Consider the following 19,908-nt stretch of genomic DNA (forward strand, 5'->3'; position numbering starts at 1 on the left):
ATCCTAATATCTCAACAAAAAAAAACAAAACAATACTGATTTCAGACAATATTCACTTTCTTTAATACATGAAATTTACAGTACCATAAATATTGTATGGCAAATAAAACTTATAACTATAACCTTTTTTACCCAAATCTTAGCTTCAACTGTGTCAGATGGCAATGTGAGGGCATTGTACTGTACAGTGCAGTGCTATAAACTGCTGTATCTTGGCAGCCCTCTGAAAACCCCTTTGGGATTTTCTTGGCAAGGATCCTGAAGCGGTTTGCCATTTCCTTCTCTAGCCCATTTTAGAGATGAGGAAATTGAGGCAAGAACAATAAAGCAACTCACCCAGGGTCACACAGCTAGTAAGTGATTGAGGCCACATTTGAACTCAGGAAGATGAGTCTTTCAGACTCCAGGCATGGCACTCTATCCACTGCACCATTTAGCTGGCCCCTCCATTTTATAATTTGCACTAAAATAAACTTTGCATTGTTGAAACTTGCAATAATCACCATTTAGCTATCTACACATGAAAAAGTACAAAATGTCCCATGATCAGAGACAGGTGAACTAAAAACAACTGGGATATACTCTACCAAATTGGTAAAGATAAAAAAAGAAAATCACAAAATTCAACACTAGTGCAACATTAGCTGTAAAATGTTAGGCAGTGAATATAATCTTTTCTAGGGAAAAAAAATCAAATCATAAGAGTTAGAAAGCTCCTTTGATCTGGTGGTCCTACTATTTATTGGAACCACATTGAAAAGTTATGGTAAGAGAAAAAAAAGACCATTCTAGAAGAAAGATTTTATTTTAATACTGTTTTTTAAAAGATTTTTATCATACAATTTTCTCTAACTTTTCCCTCTTAGATACCCATCCCTTATGAAAATATTCCTTTTCAATTATTTTGTGGTTTTTGTTCTTTCCATTTACATTAGTGTATTCATTTTCTTTATTTTTTTTCCTGACTCAGCTTCTTTCACTTTGCAATTCATTTAAATCTTTCCTGTATTGCTTCCCTTTATTCATCATATTTGTTTGGCTTTTTTTTTTAACCACATTATTAATCCAATATATTTACAAACCACAATTTGGCCATTTCCTGATCAATGGGCAAATATTTTGTTTCTAGTTCTTTGCTACCACAAAAAGTGCTATTATCAATATTTTTGGAGTATATGAAGGGCTTTCTTTTTGTCAGTGACTTTCCTAGAGTATATACCTACTAGTGAAATCACTGCATCAAAGGTTACAGACATTTTGGTCACTTCTGTTACAGTAATTTCTAATTGCTTTACAGAACAGTTGAATCGATTCACAGCTCCACAAGCAATAAATTAGTGTGTTTGTCTTTCCATAACTCCTCCAACATGGACTATTTCTATCTTTTGTCATCACTGTTTATTTCCTGGATTACAGGAAATTAGTGGTTTACAGTAGTTCTTAAAAGTGTGATCAAGGTATCTTAGGTGTTCCAAAGGTCAGAATTTTTCACAATAATACTACAACATTTTGGTTTCTGATACAACAAATATCAATAGATGTAATCCACAAACAAAAGTTCTTTGGGCATCTTCAATTTCCAGTAGGGTAAAAAGGTCCTGAGACCCAAACATCTGAGAACCACTGGTCTAGAACATTCTTTCATTTAAAAAAATTTTTTCATGTTTTATTTTCAAATACAAATTCTCTCCCTCTCTCCACTGCCTTCTGCACCCACTGAGAAGGCAAAAAATGCAAAATTCATTACACATATGAAATCATGCAAAACACATTTCTGCATTAGCCATGTCTTCCCTTACACACACACACACACACACACACACACACCAACACATACACAGAGAAATAAATGTTTCAATTTGTACCAAGTCCACCTATTTTCTTTCTGGAGGTGGATAGTATTATTCATCATGAGTATTTCTGAACTGTGATAGATCATTATATTTATCAGAATTACTAAGTCTTTCATAGTTGATTGTCTTTATAACATTGTTATTACTGTATAAATTGTTCCCCTAATTCTGGTCGTTTCACTTTGCATCAGTTCATATGGGTTTTTCTGAAGCCATAACGTTCAGCATTTTTTAATAGCACAATAGTACTGCATCAGATTCAAATACCATAACTCGTTCAGTCATTCCCCAATTGATGGGCTTCTCCTCAGTTTCTAATTACTGTCACTACAAAAAAAAATGCTTAAAATATTTTTTGTACATGTGTCCTTTTCTTCTTTCTTCAATCTCTTTGGTATATAGACCCAGTAGCACTATCACTGGTCAAACAGTATGTATGTACAGTTTAATCTCTTTTTGGGCATAGTTCTAAACTGCTCTCCAAAATGGTAGGACTAGTTGACAGCTACACCAAAAGTGCATTAGTGTACACCTATTTTCTCATATCCTCTCTAATATTTGTAATTTTCCTTTTCTGTCATGCTAGCCAATTTGACAGGTATGAGATGGTGTCTCAGAGTTGTTTTAATTTGCATTTCTCCAATTATTAGTGTTTTAGAAAATGTTTTCATATGACTATTGATAGTTTGGACTTCTTCCTCTAAAAACTGCTTTTTTGTATCTCTTGACCATTTATCAATTGGGGAATGGCTTTTATTCTTATAAATTTGGCTCCATGCCCTATATAATTAAGAAATGAGATCGTTATCAGAAAAACTTGCTGCAAAGACCTTTTCCCCATTTTTCTTCTATTTTTTTTTTCTGCATTGGTTTTGGCTTATGAAAAAGTTGAATTTTATGTAATCAACATTATCCATTTTATATCCTGTGAACATCTTTACTTCTTATTTGGCAAGATTTCTTCCTCTGTCCATAAATGTGACAGATAATTTCTTCTGTGCTCCATTAGTGTGTTTATGATGTTTGTTATGAGTAATGTGATACTCATTTTGAGATTATATTGGTATATCCTGTGAGATACTGGTATGTTCCACATTTCTGCCAGACTTCTATCCAATTTTCCCAGCAGTGTTCATCAAATAGTGGGTTCTTGCCCCAACAGCTGGAATCTTTGGGTTTAACAAACATCAGTTTACCATGCTCATTCCTTTCTCTTTTTATTGTGTATTTAATTTGTTCTAGAGCATTCTTTCATATAATTAATAATTTCCAATTTTTCTTTTGTGAATGTAGGACTGTTTCTAGTAGCAAAAGGTAGAAACAAACTAGGTGACTATGAGTTGGGGAATGTTTACATCAATTACGATATAAAAATATAATGAATATTGTTGCATCAACCATAAATATAAAGAATTCTAAGAAACACGACAATACATAAGAAATCACGTAAAACAAGAGGAAGAACAACTGAGAGCCAAGTATATATGCTCACACCAACAGTCAACAATGGCTAGCATTCCATGTTGTGCCTAGCAATGCAATGGCCAGTTCCATACAGCTCCCATGAGCTCAAAGACATTGTCTGGTCATCTGGCTTATGTCATTAAAGTCTGTTCCCTTCCAAGATACAAACAAGTGTGCCAAGGGTTCGAACCCATACTGGCCCCTTTATCTCTCTGATGAAACAGACATTTCTACAGGGAGCTCATCTAAGCACCCCTTCCTCTTACTAGAATTCCACAGTATAACTATGAAATAGATTCCACTGGGTAAATGTAATCTAATATATGTTAAAGAGATAGGAAGTAGGTCAAAGACCACATTTCAGATCCAGTATGTATGGTCTGAATGTACAGTGATAAATTCTTCAGTTTATGCAATTCACAATCCAGATTTTGTTAACAGCATCTATCAATAACTGATGAACCAGGTAATCGTGTATGTGGATAAATATTGGAATACTCCCAATATCACAAGCATCACACTCATTATTATGACTGTACTAGACTAACTTCACAAACACCACCCTAGGCATAACTGGAAAAGTAGCAATTCAATTTGGAGGAAACAGAATCTGAGTCTATCCCAGATTGGCAAACAGTACAATAATAAATATGCATTAATAACACTTTTAGGTTTGCAAAGTGCTTTGCCAATACTATATTCTCATTTGATCCTCACAGTAACCTTAGAAGGTAGGTGGTAGTAATATCCCCATCTTACAGAAGAAATAACTAAGGTTGGGAGAGGTTAAGTGACTTGCCCAGGATCACATAGCTAGTTAAGTATATATGGCAAGATTTGAATTCAGATCTTCCTAACTTCAAGTTCATCACTCTATTCATTGTCATCTAGTCACCAGCATTTACATAGAGCTTTTTAAGGGCTGCAAAGCTCTTTACACTTTATCTCATTTCATCTAATGGACATGATTAAAGGAACACAAAACAGACAGTAGGCTGCAATAAGCACCAGTAAATCAAGAAGAAATTAAGTAATTGGAAAATCTGCAGACTAAAGATAACATGATAATTCCTACAAGCATAAGTCCCTCTACAATAATTTGCTAAAGAGTTACCAATGACTTTCACTGTCTACCTGTAAGTAAAAAAAATTAATTCTAAAATTTGAATAGAATCTTTTACATATCCCATCTTGGTGTAATTAAACCCTACAAAGTTTTCATTATGAAATTTGACATCTTTTCCCAGTCAAATCCTCAATCACCCTATTTTTCCTGACTATCAAAAAAATGGTATTAAAGAACTAGTAGCATCACCTTAGGGCTGTCAATTTTTAGCCAAGCCTTGAGCTAATTCAGCAACAACTCTATTAGGCACTGTCCTTTCAGAAGATTCAATTTCAAAATATCCTATATTTCCCCAAGCAACAAACTCCATGAACATTAAAATGGACCACATAGATGCCAATGACTCCACAAGCAAACAAAAAATTACAAAACAAAGTCCAAAGCCTGAAAATATAGAAGAAAATCTAAGGTACCTTACAGCAAAATGTGACCTAAAAAAAAGACAAGTGACATAGTGCTTTGCCATTCACAGGATTCAATCAAGGGCGTGAACACCCACCAAAACATTTCCTCCTCGGGGTGGCTAGGTGGCGCAGTGAATAGAACACTGGCCCCAGAGTCAGGAGGGCCTGAGTTCAAATCCATCCTCAAGACACTTAACAGATAGGCACACACACACACAAAACTAGCCGTGTGACCTTGGGCAAGTCACAAGCCCAACTGCCCTCCAAAAAGCAAAAAATTTTTTAAAAAACCAACAACATTTTCTCCTCCTGGCTAGCAAAATCCTACTTCTGCTTCTCTTAAATCCCAGTGTTAACGGAATGTACTGCCTAAGCAGAAGCCATCCCCCAAACCCTATTCCCACTCCCTGATCTCTCATCTCCTTCCACTTCAACCCTGATCCTCAAAAGTTTTAATCTAATTCCGTCTACCTGCCAGCTCCATTATGCCCACTGAAATTCCATCCTACCAATGATTGAACACTGGCATCACATGACATACATCTTATTCCTCTGCCCATAAGCAAATCAATTTGTCCCCATGTGTCAGTCTTCCTAAGCCTCTTTTTAATCTTCATCAAGACCTCCAATCTCATCATCTCTCAGTGCTTTCCGAGGTTAAATCCTTGGTCTGGTTTCATTTTTCTCTCTACCCAATCCTGAAATCAGTTACCCTATTCAATTTATTTTCTATTATTAGATCCCTTTCTTTACCATTATTCATGCCTTCACAGATCCAATCCTGTCATCCATCTCATCTCTTCTACTCTGACCAAAGATCTGCTGAACCCAGATGGAGGCAGTCATACAAAACACACAGCCACAAAGACTAGGTCCCTAAAAATGTATCTTATATAATGTCAACTAGGCTCTATCTGCTTAAGAGAATCCTTTTAACTCTTCCCTATTTGACTAATACTACCCTACCCATAGCAGCTGTTCTACATCTCTCCTTTCCTGTATGTTCCCCTAACACCCCTCCTTTCCCCCTCATACTTTATTAAGAAAACACAGGCTATTTACAGTGAGCTCCCTTTTTTCCCCATCATCCTACCTCTTAAAATCCCTTAACATTATCTCCCATCATCTCTTTCTTTACCCCAGTCTGATAAAGAGGTAGCCCTTCTCGCCAAAATCAAACTTTCTCCTTGTAGCTCCAGTACCCTCTGCTCCTGTCTAGCCTGCCAGTTTGCTTCTACAATCAGCACTTCTCCTACCCTACCCTACCCCACCCCACCCCACCCCACCCCACCCCCACCTTCATCTTATCCATATCTACTGGTTCCTTGCCTGCTAGGTACCAACATGCCCAGCTTCCAACTATACTTAAAACCTGCACTTGACCCTACCATCCCCTCAAGTTATCATCCCTGCACATCTCTTTGTCAAAACAAAACTAGAAAAAACTGTCTACTCTCATTAAACTTCCTCTGCTCTGATTCACTTCTCAATCCCCTTGCAAACTGGCTTCAGACGTCACCACTCAACAGAACCTGTTCTCTCTAAAGTTACTAGTGATCTCTTAATTGTGCTTTGCCAACCTTCATATGCTACATACATGCTAGCTATTATGGATCATTACTATTAATGAACAAATCTAATGACTCTCATTTTTTAACCTCTCTGAATCATATGAAACCATTGACTAACCTTTACTCCTAATTACTCTTTCTAAATTTTCATGATACTGACCTCTCCTGGTTCTCCTCTTTTGCTGGATTATCAAGTATATCTAAATTCTAAGCATAGCTATGCCCCAAAGCTCTTCAATCCACCCTCCACACAAATGCCACTGGGATACTGCTACAGCACAGAACTACTTAAGTAGCTCCAGTTCCTGGTTTACTCCCTCTAGCATAAACTATAAACCTTAATGCTTTTCACAACTTTCTGTTTCCAGTCAAGATTCCAGCTGAAGTGATCCTCTAACTATTCTTCCTTTAGGACATTCTATCTCTCAACTCTGTGTCTTTGCCATGACTGTCTCCAATGTCTGATGGGCCCTCCACTCTACCTAAGATCCCTAGCTTTATTCAAAGTTCAACCCATGCTATCGCCCATGAAAGGCTGTTCCCAATGCCTAAGTGCTGTTACTCCACCATGTACTTTGTTTACATTTTATATTTACATATACTTGTACATGTTATTTTGCAAATTAGAATTAAAGTTTTTGTCTTTATAACCCCAACACCTAAAATAGCTCCAGGCAAACAGCAGGTGCTCAATAAAGGCTTATGGAATGGATCAAGTTAATTTACAATGATGGTCAAACACCTAACAGTACTATACTATGGGCACTTGGAAACATGTTACTAGGATTGAAAAAAAAAATAAAATAAAGAGATAGTATACTTTGGAGTCATCTGCTTGAGATGACAGTTGAAGAGATGGATGAAGTCTTGAAGAATATCAAAGAACCACCAAAGAAGGAGGGGGAACAGCTCTGAACAAAAGCTAGGGAAGTATCCAGTTGTGGCTGGGAAGAAAAGGTTCCAGTCAATAAGCAACAGCAGAATAAGAACAGTAAAAGTGTCACCAAATTTAAAAGACAAATTTCAGGAAATACAGGTGCACAACAGTACCAAATACTACAGAAAGTAAGGGAACAAGAACTGAGAAAGAATCATTTGATTTGACAAGATCACTAGTGTCTTCCAAAAGCTCTAAAACACTGGCAGGTAAAAGAGTCAGATTTCAGGGAGTTAAGTAGGAATGAAGAGAAAGAAGTGGATGGAGACCCATTCAAGTATGGCAAATAAAAAGAAGCTAGTGGCTAGAAAAAGGCAGCAAGAATTAAATAAAGGTTTTTAGAGAGAAGCCAGTGTGGTCTGAAAGGCAGAGCTCAAAAGAAATGACAAATCAAAGAAAAAGGAAAAATCAGCTAAAATTGCTAGAGTGGCACCTCAAAGACAATGAAAAAGGGCAGACATGCAGGAAGCTGTTAGCTTAGAAGAGACCATAAGATCTAATCCAACCCACCTCATACTTCAAGAAAAAGAAGGAAGTCAAGATCACATAGCTTCAAAGTAGCATGGCAGGAACTAAAACCCAGGTTCTCTGACTCCAAACCAAATGTTCTTTTACTGAAAGGCAGCTTGGCATAGGCACAGAGGCCTGGAGTTAAGAAGACCCAAGTATAAATACTGCCACAGTCACTAACTAGCTGTGTGGTCCCTGGCAAGGCACCTAACCTCTCAACTTCATTTCCATCATTTATAAAATGAGGATCATAACAAAACATACCCAATGGGACTGTTTTGAGGATGAAATGGGGTAGTACATTTATATCATTCTGCAAAACTTAAAATACCACAGAAACACTAGTTAGCATTCTTACACCTTGCTATCTTTCTATCACAACACCTAACTATTCTACTCATCTTGTACCTTCTCCCTAAGCCTGTAACAAGCAGAGGCAGCTGCCCTGTGAGATCTATAACTGTCCAGCCCATGGTTTCTATATCCTCTACTCCAACCCATTTTTATGGCACTCCTCTGAAGATCCTGTGGATTATGCTCTGCTGATCTGTTGATGGGGTAAGGGAGGAAAAAGAGGCAACAGAAGATACAAAGAGTAAAGATAAACTAGAGGGCAAACACAGCTGGAGTAGGAGGAAAGAGCTTTGGGCTGGTATTCAGGAGACCAGACTTCTACTCTCAGCTATTCCACTAATGAACTGGGGAGTGTTAAGCAAGCTATTTCCCCCTCCCTGGGTACCAATCTCCTCATTTGGAAAATTAAGGATTATGAAGAATGAAGCAGCAGCAAGGATTAAGTTGGAACTAGGCAAAATGAATTTGTAATAGGCCAGATCTACATATTTACAAGTTCTTCCTTCAAAATCACTCTATGCCACAGGGGTAGAAATGGAGACAATAATAGTCCAAAATGAGAGACTGGCATGGCGAGCTCACTGGAAAGTATATTGGTATACATGGAATAGGGGGGAAAGAGAGGGAAGAATAGGAGAGAAAAAGAAACAAGGGTACCACTTAAGTAACTGATTACCAGAGAGTATGAGTAATTTACCCAAGATCACACAAGCAAAGAGCTAGTTTCCAATCTTGTTATTCCACTCCAAATCCAACACTGTCTCTGCTACAATTGAGATTCAATCCATGCCTTGAATAACATTCTAATGCTAATATATATCTTGGTGTCTGATTTTAACTGACAAATGTACCAGAAGGCATAGACTGGGGGGGGGGGGGCGGCTAGGTGGCTCAGTGAGTAAAAGCACTGGCCCTGGAGTCAGGAGGAGCTGAGTTTGGTTCCAGCCTCAGACACTTAACACCCACACAAAAAAACTAACCGTGTAACCTTGGGCAAGTTACTTAACCCCAATTGCCCTCCAAAAGGCAAAAAAAAAAAAAAAAAGGCATAGACGAGGTCTTCAAGAAAACAAGAGAAAAAACAAAGAGGGTGCACATTGTTTCATTGGTGTAGAGAAATCCTCTAGTCATGCAGACTGGCAAACTGTTGATATTATTTAATATGGACGAAATATACTATAGAATTCAGAAAAAAAATGTAAGCTAGACTAGTTATAGAAGCCTTCATAATAGTATTATTCACCCAGGCCTTGAAAAAATTTACCAGGGAATTTGAGAATTGTTGGACTCAAAGAGACCTTAGATCATCTGGTCTAATCCCATCATTTTATGAACGGGAAATGGAAAGTCCAAAGAAGCTGTATGACTTGCCCAAACCAAGTATTATCACTCACTAGCAGGTGCAGAAATAAACAGATATACTAACTCGTCATTCACTGTTCCTTCCATTATATCAGGCTTTGGTCTAGAAAAGTGGAGAGTAAGGCTTCCCAGTAGACAAGAGGAAGCAAGATGAACAAAAAGTTACTGAGGTAAGAAAAAGATTAACATGGTTGGGTAGTGTGTATAACTGGAACATCAATATTGAGAATTAGATTATGAAAAGACCAAAGGAAGGGTACACTGTAGTGCAGTGGAAAAAACTAGGCACTGAGTATGAATCTCAGAGCTACTACTTAATAAGTTGTGTGACCTTGGACAACTTCACAAGGCCTCAGTTTGCTCCTCTATAAAATGAGGGGATTGACTAAGATGCCCACCAAAGTCTTTCAACTCTCTAAGAACTTCTACTACCGGAAACGGGAGACATGAAGGGAGAACACCAAGGACTCTGCACATAAAGGAAAGGAGTTTGAACTTTACTGACAGGCAGTAATATGAGGATTTGTTCTATGCTATCCAGTGTTGTTTAGGCATTACCAAAGCAGCAAAAAACTCAGCATCTTTAGACTAAGGCTTTGGTCTTTATTAGGTTCAATCAGAGGCAGGAAGAGGGAGAAAACACCTGGCTGATTGTACTTTTAAACAGGCCAGACAGAACCAACTACAACTACTGAGGCTGGTCAGATACTGATTGACAGAATGACCAGTCAACAATGTTCAGTTGTTGAAACAGGGACTATTCCCTATTTCATGCTTCAACATTTTTCTATGTCTCACCGGTGTAATTTTTTTGTAAACACGCTTGATTAAAAAAAAAAAACTATAACCTAAAAAATTAAGACAATATATTGAAATTACTGAAAGTTGGCTTTCATGGCAATGAACAACAGACATTAATCCTTTAAATCATAAAAATAACACTTTTTGGGGCGGCCAGGTAGCACAGTGAGTAAGAGCACTGGCTCCAGCGTTGGGATGACCTGGAGATCGAATCAGGGTTCAGACACTTAGCACCCACCTGGAAACACCTGGCTGTGTAACCTTGAGCAAGTTACTTAACCCCAATTGCTTAAAAAAAATAATAATAATAATACTTTTTCTGGGGTTGGGGAGGGAATGCTGAAAATAATTTCAAAACCTACATAGAGCTGAGATACTTAGGTGCTCAACAGAGCTGGAAGAAGTCATACAACTATGTAGTAAATTTCTCTGATGAAGGACTCAGAATCAGATAAGAATCTGATTCAAATTTATAATAACAAGAGTCATGATGTGAACAGTTTCAAAAGAAAGTCAAGGGACGGCTAGGTGGCGCAGTGAATTGAGCACTGGCCCTGCAGTCAGGACATGAGTTCAAATACTGCCTCAGACACTTAAAACAAAACTAGCCATGTGACCTTGGGCAAGTCACTTCACCCCAAATGCCCTACCTTACCCTCTCAAAAAAAAAAAAAAGAGAAAGCCAAGCTTTCAACTATCATGTGGGAAAAATGCTCTGAATCACTAATAATTAAGAGAAATGAAAATTAAAACTCTAAAGTTCCACTTCAATCTTCAAATGGGCAAAAAAGACAAATGGTGAAGAGGCTGCAGGAAAGTAAGTGCATTAATTCACTATTGGCTGCGCTGTAAATTGGTGCAGCTACTCTGGAATTCACTCAACTGTTCATACCAAGTGATAGTACTACTAGGAGTATACCCCAAAGTTATCTACAAAAGAATAAAGTGATCCAGAGGCATAAAACAATTTATGACAGCTTTCTGTTGTGGCAAGGAAGTAGAAGCTAAGGGGGTGCCCATCAATTGCGGAATGGTGAACAAATTATGGGATATGAATATAATGGACTACTACTGCATCATAGAGAATGATAAGAGCTAGTTTCAAAAAGACTTGAATGAACTGTTTGTTACAAAATAAAGTGAGCAGAACCAGTAGAATAATTTATACAAAGACCAAAATATTGAAAAGAAAAACAACTCTGAAAGACTTAAAGAACTCTTTTCAATTCAATGACCAAGCATGACTACAGAAGATTAATGATGAATCACACAGCACAAGTCCTGGCAGAGGTGACCACCTAGAGGTGTAGAATGTGATGTACATTTTTTTTCCCTTTTTTTGGGGGGGGAGGGGGTGGAGGGTGGCGAAGATGCATTTTCAATCACAGTAAGTGTAAAGTTTTGTTTCGCTGTGCATATTTGCTACAAAGCTTTTATTTTATCTTTTTCTATTGTTTAATTTGGGAGGGAAACAGAAGAGGCAATATGAATGTGTGCTGGGGGGGGAGGGAATAGCCACTGGAACCTTTTTTAAATGCACAAAAACAGGTCAGATGGAAAGAGATAAACAGGACAACTTTGAAAAATTACATGTTGAATTTATTATATACCTGAAAGCAAGCTGTATTGCAACAAGAAACTCAAAATCTCATGTGTACGCCTTTCTGCTAGACTTTCTATATGGAAATGCTCATTTAATTTATGTTAAGTTCTAAATAAAAAAAAACAACCCAATAATCAGACTGAGTCCAGTATGAATTATTATCAAATATGAACTGGGCTCTCACTACAGTAAGGCAATCATTTTATTCTCCAATTGATTCTTTATCACATTCCCAAACATTGTTCCAAATCTCTTCTTAGGCCTCCTACCACCCTATTAAGAACCACTACTCGAAAGACTTTATGACTAAACAATAATTAGAGAACATTATAAAATGTAAAATGGATAATTTTGACTACATGAAATTGAAAACCTTCTGTACAAACAAAGCCAATGTAACCAAGATTAAGAGGGAGGTGGGAAATTGGGAAAGAATCTTTATGACCTATGTCTCTGACAAAGGACTCATTTCTAAAATATACAAAGAATTGAGTCAAATTTATAAGAATACAAGTCATTCCCCAATTGATAAATGGTCAAAGGATATGAACAGGCAATTTCCAGAGAAAGAAATTAAAGATATCAATAATCATATGAAGAAATGCTCTAAATCACTACTGATTAGAGAAATGCAAATCAAAACAACTCTGAGGTACCACATCTCAACAGTCAGATTGGCTAAGATGACAAAACAGGAAAATGACAAATGCTGGAGAGGATGTGGGAAAATTGGAACCCTAATGCATTGCTGGTGGAGTTGTGAACTGATCCAGCCTTTCTGGAGAGCAATCTGGAATTATACCCAAAGGGGTATAAATACTTTCATATCCTTTGACCCAGTAATACCACTCCTAGGGTTATATCCCAAAGAGATCATAGAAGTGGGAGGAAGACCCATATGTACAAAAATGTTTATAGCAGCTCTTTTTGTGGTGGCAAAGAGTTGAAAATTAAGGGGGTGCCCATCAATTGGGGAATGGCTGAACAAGTTGTGGTATATGCATATTATGGAATACTATTGTGCTATAAGAAACGAGGAGCAGATGGTCTTCGTATTTACCTGGAGAGGCTTATACAAACTGATGCTGAGTGAGAAGAGTAGAACCAGGAGAAATTTGTACACAATTACAGACACAACGTATGTGTGATGACCAACTTTGATAGACTGGACTCTTCTCAGCAATGCAGTGATATAAGTCAATCCCAAAAGACTCATGATGGAGAGAAATGTGTGCATCCAGAGAAAGAACTAGAAAGAACTGAGTTTATATCCAGATGGAAGCAAAATACCTGATCTTTTTCCTTCTCTTATTTGGTTTTATGTCCTCTTTACCATTTTTCATTCCAGCTGGTACAATCCGTCCTTATAACCTGACTAATGTATAATGTGAAAGTATTTACAGATCCTATACTTGACTATATGCCACCGTGGGAGGAAGGGGAGGGAGGGGGACAAAATGTGAAACTCAAGGAATTGTGGAATTGAATCCTGTAAACTAAAAGGAAACAAATTAATTAAAAAAAAAATAAAGAACCACTACTCATTCTTTATTAAGAAAACTAAAGGGTGAGATTTTTCTTCTCTACATTTCAAAATCCTTTATCATCATTCCATATATGCCAGTGATGAAGTGCCCCTTCTACTTGTTCCTTTAATCCTAAGTCTCCTCCCCAAATCTGTCTGGACTGACCCTAAATCATCTCATCTCCCTCCTTTCCTCTTATCCTTTGGTTCCTTGCCTTTTGCTTACCTATGACTCCGGCAGTCTTAAAATCTTCACTTGAAACCACCATCCCCTCCAACTATCCTTTATCTCCCTTTCACAGCCAAAATCCTAAAAAAAAAAAAAAAAAGACACTTCTATTCTTCTCATTTCTCAACTTTTTGCTCTGGTTTCTGGTCTCAATTAAAGCTGTTCTCACCATAATTACCAGTGATCTCTTAACAAATTTGATGTCCTTTCATCCTTCCTCCTCTTCCTTAAAGTAGCTGGGGCATTCAACACTGTTGACCACCCCCTCATTTTATGGATAATCTCTTCTCTATGGGTTTTGGTTGCTGTTTCTTGGTTCTCTTACCTATCTTCCTGTGCTTCAAGCCCTAACATCCCATCTATAGCAGCCAAGTACATACCAGATGAAGATGTAACTGGTACATATTTGACAGAATAAATATACAGCAGACCACAAATAATGTTAACATGTGGTTTTCTAAGTCAATATAGTATCCTCAAGGATTCTTGTGGACAGTTTAATGCCCTCTCCCTTTTTGAGCTTGACACCACAGTTCTACAGGAAAACTTTCTAAATCCCTCTTAGTATCTAGTGCTTTCTGTTAATTATTTTTTTCTGTATACATGTCTGTTGTCTTCCCCATTAGATTGTGAGATCTTTGAGGGCCTCTTTTTGTATGCCCTATTGTTTGGACAAAGTTAATAAATATTTGCTGACTGAAACCTAATCACTCTTAAGACTCCTTTGCTGGATCATCATCCATGCTATGCCCCCTAACTATGGGTGCATCCTAAGGATCTGTCCTTGGCCCTCTTCTCTCATGCAACTCTAGTTAATCCAACCAGTTGACACTATTTCTAAGCAGATGACTCCCAAATCTACATATACAGTCTCAGTCTCTTAAACTCCAGGATGACCTCCAGGATGACCTCACAAACTGCCTATTAAACATTTAAAACTGAATACATCAAAGGCACCTCAAACTCAACATGTCCAAAAGTGGCCTCTTTTTTCCCCTCTCCAACCTTAGTCCTCCCTATTTCTGTTTAAAATACTACCATCCTAACATTAACCTAGACTCAAAAACTCTAAACATACTCTTTAATCTTCCTCACAGAATCTGGTTTCCTTTTCTCCATTCATATGGCCACCACTCTGGCTCAGGCCCTCTCCCATTTGGCAATTAAAATAGTCTCCTAATTGGCTTTTCTGCTTTTAGCATTTCTCTATAATTCATTCTCCACAAACCTTCCAGGGTCATTTTCCTAAAGCCAAGAATTGACCGTGTCACTTTCCAATTTAATAAACTCCAATGACTCCTTATTAATTTTAAGTTCAAATACAAACTACTATTGGCATTTAAAGCCCTTCACAACAGGACTCCAGCCTACTTTTCAAGTCTTATAAAACATTAGTCTTCATTTCTGCAAACTGCAGTCTAGCCAAACTAGCCATCTTTGCTCTTCCTCACACACAAAACTTCCATTCTCGTATCTCTATACCAACCAGTCCTCCATACCCTCCCTCCTTACCTTGGCTTTCTAAAGGAAGCCTTTCCTGATTCTGTAACTGCTAGTTGCCACCTCAACCCAAATCACCATGGAATTATTATATATCACTACTTTGTATACATGCTAATACACACTATATCCCACAATAGAACGTAAGCTTCTTGGAAGCAGGAACTGTTTCTTTTTTGTCTTTGTATTTTCAGCACCTTGCACAGTGCTGATGCTTGATAAATGGGTACTTCAATTTTAAATTAAAAATTAAAATTTTTTCAAAATATTAAAAATAAAACCCACACATATATATTCCTGAGGTCAGGGAACCAAATTTTGCAATTAATATGCAAATCCAGGATTCATTCATTGAACAAACATTTAAACAGCACCAAATAGCGTGTAACTTTTGACCAACAATAATTCTGATTTAATTTTGCGATAGCAATGGTCATTCACATGTGTCTATTGATATTAAAGGGACTCAACTTCTGGCATAGACCAGATCAAAGGAGATTAGGCTTGTTTCCAGAACTTTAGTTACTTCTCTTTCAATGCATTGCTCATTATGTTAATTATGTAGTTTTGAAAAATGAATACTCCAAAGGAAATATGCAGAAGTTGCCATTTTAAAGAGCATATCTGAATGACTATTAGAGATAGTGCAATGGCTGTTGGTGTGGGGAAGTCTAGCTTTTCAAGGATCACTTGAGCCCATAATAATTAAGCAGGATCATTTATATGGAAAGCGCAAAGAGAAGTGTCTGGAAAGGGGAAAAAAGATAAAATAACATAAAAAGCAAATACCAAGAAGTGACAAACTATTGCTTCTAAACAAGTAAATTAATCCTTAGAAAACAAGCAAAGACCTTCACAGGGACCTGACAGTTGAATGGGTTGTTGTCACTTCTTCTACAGTGAGTCATAAGCTTTTTAAAGTTTGGAAGAACAATGATAAGACTAGTAAACAACAACTATTTACCATTACTATGAAGAAAAAATGCTTATCAATAGCAAGACTATATTATTCAAGATTAGAAAAAGATCAATTTCACTGATGAAATTCACTTTCTCACTGAAGGTCATACAAAACTTATGGTAAAAAGTCCAAGAAAGGTCTCAGATTGCATCCACCAAAAACAGTTTGGAGTTTTTTTTTTTCTTAACTTCCTGTGTCCTTCAAAGGTTGGTTTCAATAAAGGGAATGAGGAACTCTGTTAAATATATTGACATGTGGAGAAGCAGAATGTTTCAGAACTACAAAAATGTCCAAATAAGAGTTGGAACACAGCAACACAACCTTGTGCAAGCAATACATTACAAAAGGATATGAAATTTAACAGAAACATGGAAATACTTCATATCCCAAGAGATGTGTAGTCATATGAATTAAAAAATGTGTCAAAATCTTGTAAACAAAATGCCAAATCACATAACTACAGCAAAAAAACATTTTTTCATAATAGAAATATTTAAAATTGTCAAAAGTTATAAGGTTTATTGTATGAGCCAATAAATTTAGTTATTTTGTTATTTCAAGTAATTCTCACCCCATTAACATGTTGGAATAAAATGAATGTGTGTGTGTGCAAATATATTCATGTGTGTGTATAGTCCTTGCCCTCAAGGAGCTTACATTCTATGTTTAATTATGTTCAATTCCTGAAATATTTCTTAGCTGCATACTAATAATATTGAACCTAAGGCTAAATTTTAATAATAAATCACAGAATCATAATTCTGTATCTTAATTGCCTGGAAAACCTGTTTCAGGTACTTTTCACTACAGAATATCCACTACGAAAGTCTCTTTCAAAGTAACTCTCCTCATGCAATATAATAATTCACAACAATGTAATCAGTAGGTTGGCTAACTTGAGTTTGTATGAGTTTCAATTCTAAAATGGAAACCTAAGATCCTTGAGGTTTGTAATTACAATGCACTTTAGCAAGAGTATCCTGCTTCAGAATGAAAAATTAATTTGAAGTTAAGAAAATGGGCCTGTTTCTCAATTCATAGCCCTTAGATTATCTATGCATGTCTTCTTCTCAGGGAGATTGTTTTCTAAGCCATTCAATATTTGTTGAGACCAGAGCACTATAAAAAGGCATTTACCCTGAAACCTAATGACCTCCAAAATTTAGAGTGGCAACAGCTTAGAAATGACATCACAGCTGAGAATATGCTTTTTCCCTACACATGGCATCAAATGTATTTGCCCTTCCTTCTCTTCATTTTTACCATATCTCCTACTAACTAATCTATTTTCTGGGATTAACCCTATACAATTCATCTAATCACTTTCCCTTCTGCCCATATTTCAAATATTTCATTATCTCAATTGCATTTCTGGTCCCCATGTATCCAACTCTTGTATTTCAACTTTTCCTATGGACTTTTTCTCATTTTTGTCCACCACTCATAAGAACACAGAAATGCCTTTTAAAAAGCAGTTAAATCTCCTTTGAAGCTCTGTAGATATATTGAAATAAACCATGCTCACATTTTTGTCACGAAGAAATCAATTTAAACGATTCACTTAAATATTTGCATCTCCTAAGTTTGTTCATTCAATAAATATTACATAACAAGCACTACTCTAAGGTTACAGGGGAGAGAAAAACACTGTTCCTGCCTTCAGGAACTTGTATTTTTTTTACTCATGAGCACTTCAAAACTAAGCCTTGAAAGGCTTGCCTTAGATATAGCACCTAGCACCATTCACAAACATTATTCAGAAATTCTCATAAAAAAATCCCTTTTGTCTTCTCATGGCTCTTCTTTGAGACCAAATTTATCCTTTGTAATTTTGGAACATCCATTTCAACTGTTTTGTAGTTGTTTTTTCCATTTACATTGCTGTAGTCATCAAGTATACTGTTTCCTGGTCTCCTCTTACTTCAACGGTGCATCAGTTCATATAAGTCTTTCCATTCTTCTCTGTGTTAATCACACTTGCCGTTTCTTATAGGACAGTAATATTCCATTACATTCATTCTGCAGAGGTGGGAAAGGGGGATTCCATAAGCATGGTACATTGCATAATAAAAATGTCAATTTTTGTTGTATTAATCAGTTTTGCTCATTTTTCCCCCTCTTCTTCCTTTTTTTTTTTTAATTCTTTGTCATAATGGATGGCTCTCTGGAAGAGGGCAGGGGGAGAAATACAGGGGAAATCTAGGTGACATAAAAACAAGATATCAATAAAAATCATTTTAAAAAAATGCCTTGTTGAATCTTATACTATACATCACAAATCAAAATAGATACATGATCTTAATATTAAAAATACTATCATTAAAAAATACTAGAAGAGAAGCAGGCCCTTCTTGCAGCTTTCATCTTCTTTCACCTTTCAAAGCTAAGACTGGGGAACAAATTCTTAACCAAACAAGGGATAGGGCTGTTTACAAAACATAAAGTACACAGTTTTGATTATATGAAACTGAAAAACTTTTATGGAAACAAAACTAATATAACAAGAATAAAATGGGAGTAGTAGACTGGTAAAAAATATTTTGCAGCAAATATCACTGAAAAGAGTCTAATGACCAACATATATAGACAAATAACAGAAATACATAAGACCAAAAGCCATTTGCCAATAGATGGGTGGTCAAATGAGATAAGAAAATAGTTCTCAAAAGAATTCCAAACTATTAAGAAACACATAAAACAATGCTCCCAAATAAGTAATAATAAAAGAAATGAAAATAAGAACATCTCTGTGGTTTTAGCTCAGATGACAAAATTCAACTTTAGAGGGACTGTGGAATGAGAGGCACAGAAATGCTGTGAACTGGGACAGCCATTCTGAAAAACCATTCAAATTACACAAATAAAGTAGCTTAAATATCCATAACCTTTGACTTAAAGATTCTATGGTGGGCAAATAATAATAATGGTAATAGCATTTACATAGTGCTTCAAGGTTCATAAAGCAATTTACGTTACCTTATTTTATCCTCACAACAACCCTGTGAGGTAGGTGCTATATTTATTCCCATTTTATAGAGGAGAAAACTGAGGCTGAGAGAGGTTAACTGAATTGCCCAGGATCACAAAGCTGTTAAGTATCTGAGGCAGGATTCAAACTCAGGTCTTCCTGACTCCAAATCCAACCCAAATACAGCTCCACTGTACCACCATGCTGCCTATATCCCAAGGAGGTCACTGACAAAAAGAAAAGCTCTGTACACAACAAAAATATTTATAAAAACACTTTTTGTGCTAACAAATAACCAGAAAAAGTAGATGTCCACTTGAGTTGGGGGGCGGGGAGCTTTGGCATATGAATGTAATGGAAAATTACTGTATTACAAGAAATATGATGAATACACATGAGAAGACTTTTATGAACTGATGAAAAATAAAGCAAAAGTCAGCAAAACAATATACAAAATGACAGCAATGTAAATGGAACCATCACAAAAAAATAACAGCAACAAAAACAAATGGAAATGAAAATTTCAAAATCACAAAGAACAAGTTTGGCCCCAAGAAGAAATATGAGGAAATACTTCACCCAATCATTGGCAGAGGTAGGGGTGTTCACAGGTGTGAAACAATGCATACATTGTCGAATTTCTCATTGTATTCATCACTTTTGATGAATTTTTAGTCTTCCTCTTTTTCCCCCCAAAAAATTCTGTTATATGGGATGGCTTTCTGGGTAGCAGGGATACA

General features: G+C 36.6%; 1 protein-coding gene across 13 annotated transcripts in view; it reads right to left on the reverse strand.

Moving 5' to 3' along the window:
- ATRX (ATRX chromatin remodeler) overlaps positions 1-19,908 on the reverse strand; it is a 208,142-nt gene that overhangs the window by 176,139 nt on the left and 12,095 nt on the right. The window contains exon 2 of one of the 13 annotated variants that reach the window (XM_069062494.1): positions 13,737-13,820. The exons of the other annotated variants lie outside the window; for them this stretch is intronic. The gene's annotated coding sequence lies outside the window, so the exon portion shown is untranslated. The remainder of the gene's footprint in view (positions 1-13,736; positions 13,821-19,908) is intronic. 13 annotated transcript variants of the gene reach the window in all.

Source organism: Petaurus breviceps, unplaced genomic scaffold, assembly GCF_028583685.1.
Source record: "Petaurus breviceps papuanus isolate PSGF00001 unplaced genomic scaffold, PetGlider_PUasm1.0 90459, whole genome shotgun sequence".
Classification (NCBI taxonomy): domain Eukaryota; kingdom Metazoa; phylum Chordata; class Mammalia; order Diprotodontia; family Petauridae; genus Petaurus; species Petaurus breviceps.